This window comes from Habropoda laboriosa, unplaced genomic scaffold, assembly GCF_001263275.1.
Source record: "Habropoda laboriosa isolate 0110345459 unplaced genomic scaffold, ASM126327v1 scaffold786, whole genome shotgun sequence".
Lineage (NCBI taxonomy): Eukaryota > Metazoa > Arthropoda > Insecta > Hymenoptera > Apidae > Habropoda > Habropoda laboriosa.
In genome coordinates this window covers 149657-153190 of record NW_017100969.1, presented here as the reverse complement: position 1 = coordinate 153190, position 3534 = coordinate 149657, and the positions used below count along the sequence as shown (strand labels likewise).

Genomic DNA, 3534 nt, shown 5'->3' with positions numbered 1-3534 from the left:
ACTTCAAGTAGAAAATGGTATTTCATTTACAAATGGAAAATATGTTAATATTAAAGCTACACAATCCTTTTGCATTTTCTATCTGTATATAACACGAGCAGGTAAATGAAGATGTTAAAGACCTCAATAAGACCTTTACTTGTAACCGTACTTCCAAAAGCGGCTTCCCCCAGAGGGAGAAACCCTAATTTGTCCTAGCTGCATGCAGTTTTCAGTAAATATATTAGAATCAGTTGACTTTCGCTGGATACAAGAATTCTTCGTACGGTCCTGACAATGGTTTCAAGTACTTATCTGCTCGTATCTCTGTCAATTTTCGGGTCCCGGCAGCTAAAACATGTTTACTTTGACGTCTGACCGATTTTACGACCTCGCTATATCGTGGCCCCGACTATACATACTTGCATACATATTACGTAATTCCATAATTTACGTATACAGGGTGAGGCACCTAACTTGATCATCTCGAATAACTTCTAAATTATGCGTTGTACAAAAAAAGATTTCTACAAAGGTTAGGTACATGGTATCAAGAGGGACATCACGTGCTGCACACGACTTCTTTATAAGTGGGGGCGTTTAGGAGATTTGAAGATCAATTTTGTTTTTTAAGTGGAATGCCCAATTTTTTTACGGCAGTTCGAAAGCTTTTTAATTTCTAAGTATAAAAGTATTAAACATTGTTTGTCCTAAAGCTAATCTTTAACGAGATATCAACGAAAGTTTGATCCGCATAAGATCCATCCATATAGTAAATAAAATAAAATTACCCATAAGCTAGAGGCTCGGCGTATATTTCTTACACGAGATTTCAAGGAATTTTTTTAAATGAAATCCTATACTTCTTTTCGATATCCTTATTGAGAATAGAAAAACAAATTCAACGACCTTAACAACCACACCGTTCCGATCACTTAATTTCAACATATTTGCGTCTGAAGATAACCAAAACTTCCTGAAAATTTACGCAGCACATCGAATCACACATTCGTATTCGAGATTAAATGATCAGAACAATGTAGTTATTAAGGTCGTTGAATGTTTTTAATGCTCTATAAGGATATCGAAAAAAAGTATAAGATTCCATTTAAAAGAATGACCTGGAGAAAAAATTCTTTCCACCGTTACATGTGCCCTTTGAAATAGTTTAACTCTGCCTTTTTTTAGTTTTTTTCATACGATAATAAATAAGGCAAACATTTAGGTGATCTCATTTAGCTGGGGTTGCTATTTATAAAGTCATTAATGTAGAATAGAGAGCATTAAAACCCCGGACTTTTCTGTCTGAAATCTGTTTTTTACGTTCTATCTGTTTCTATTTTTTAGATTAATTACGATATTCCAAGATAAAAACTTCTTTCTTGCGTTTGCATTTAGACTGCTTTTGATGCGTCTGATGCGAACGCAACACTTGAAAATCACTCCTAGAAAAACAAATGCATTACTATTCAGTATACATATTAGTAGAGGTGCGTCTGACGCATGCTAGATCACCGCACGCAACGCACAGATAACACGGATGATCGGTGGGAGCAAACGAACATCGGAAAACATGAATCACTACAGAAAATCTCCCCGGACACCTTAAAAATTAGGACAAATCCGAGTAAAGCCGGTCGGATGGCAACCCTACATTTAGCTGAGACACCCTATATGGTAATGAGAACTGGAGCGAGTACTTGCGAGAAAATTGAAGATTTGAGAATATTTGATACGATCTGGTGGCCACCGTTCGAACCACTCTGATGTTTGGGAAATTCGAGAGATCCGTAAGTGCTCGCCTGAGAAGCCCAGAACGCCTAGAAACATCACAATATTATTACACTAACATGTGAACATGGTGGAAATTCAGTATAACCTGGTTTGACGATATCGATATGTAAATTAGGAACGAAGTTTTAATTTGTTAGCTTGCGTATACGAAACGCGAAACGTATCTGTAGATTATTTAAGTATTCGATGCGAGTGGTATGGCGAGGAGAAAGTCTGAGTTCAAAAGACAGGAAATATCTTGTTTGGAAAATTCTGTGTTTAGCCTGTAACAAATTAATAGTTCGGTTAAGTCATGTATGGTTCCAGCAGAGGGATCCTGTACCAGAGCCTTGAGGCTTAGCGATTCCCCGGTACCTGAAGCGCCGATTGATCAGTGTCGAGAGGAGTGAGGTCACTCAACTGGGAGTGATGTGGGGTTCACCACGAGCATCCCACCGATGATGTGAATAAGCGGTACCTCGGAACAGCCAACTTTTCCAAGTCATGCTACAGGGCTGTGGCGGTTTTCCCGCCCTCCATGTGATTGTCCAACGGTATGTGGACGGATGCTCTTTCCCGCTCTCCCGTACGGCGGCTGGTTGAATTGGTGTTGTATTCAAAGGGGAAGTGGTTTAAAGCCATTAGTTAAGTAACTCCTTTCCAGGCTGCCGGTAGGTGAGCTGCGTCTTAAAACAATTCCGATACCAATCTGGAGAATTGATAGAGTGTAGAAAGTCACTCCGTTCAATCCTGTAACGTGGCGTTTCAATCTCATGCTCGTGGGAGTCGTCTGGTTTAAGGCTTCATGCTAGGTATCGGACGTTAAACTTCCAACCTTCAAGTCATGTACGATCTTTAGAAAATGTTCTGTTTCCTGAAGATATTCGATCTTAGTCAGCTAGTGCTTTAAGAGGATCATAATTTTCGTTATAGATTGTTTTCTTTCTCCCTTTCTTGGATCCTGTACACTTTCTCTTTGTACGTCTGCATCACGTTGCCAGACACAACAATCATCACCAATAGCCCGGGGGTGGAATGAATCGGGAGAAGAATCCTCGATGGAGCGGAAGCGAATCTACGATTGGACTATGAAAGCTTAGGAGGATCCTGGAATCTAGAAGATTAATTAGAGCAGAAACCGCGGGAGCAAGAAGAGAATTTTGTGATATTCTATTTTGTACCACCAAGAGTAACAGTCTAACTGGTACTTAGTTAGCTTTTAATAAAGGCAAACTTTGCAATAAAACATAGCTATCTTTTCTAAAATAATCCACGTACCTGGACGAATAAAGTGGTTCAATGTTCCATGGGCACCAACCCACGTTCACATTATCCCTAAAACAACCGCGAAATACACAATAAATTCTATAAGAGTGAAAATATTACCAGAAATAGTCGCGATGGTAGCGCGATTACGAGTTTAATCGTACTACCACAAATCATTCACAGTTTTCGCCATCTATTCTATTATATTACATTTCCCACGAAGGAATATAAAGATTTAATCTGAAGTTTTAAGCATACAATAATAGCAATTACTCGTATCTTGTTAATTTATAGTGAGTATTATCATGGAATAATTTTTTTTATTTTTTAGTGTCTTCAAGTTCTTGACTGTGAACAATATATACACATATCATTGATACACAAGAAAAGGTAGTAGTCTAACCGTATTTGGCTGTCAAATGACAGTTTTTGGTATATCTATTTTTTCTATAATTTATTTCATGGATGAAGTATCGAAGTGTATAATATATTACAATCTATTACAATGCTTGTAAT

At 38.0% G+C, this 3534-nt stretch overlaps 1 protein-coding gene across 1 annotated transcript in view; it reads left to right on the top strand.

Moving 5' to 3' along the window:
* Nucleotides 1-3236: 3236 nt before the first annotated feature.
* The window catches only part of LOC108577697 (arfaptin-2), a 1949-nt gene continuing 1651 nt past the window's right edge, over nucleotides 3237-3534 (top strand). The window contains exon 1 of the mRNA XM_017940888.1: nucleotides 3237-3311. The gene's annotated coding sequence lies outside the window, so the exon portion shown is untranslated. The remainder of the gene's footprint in view (nucleotides 3312-3534) is intronic.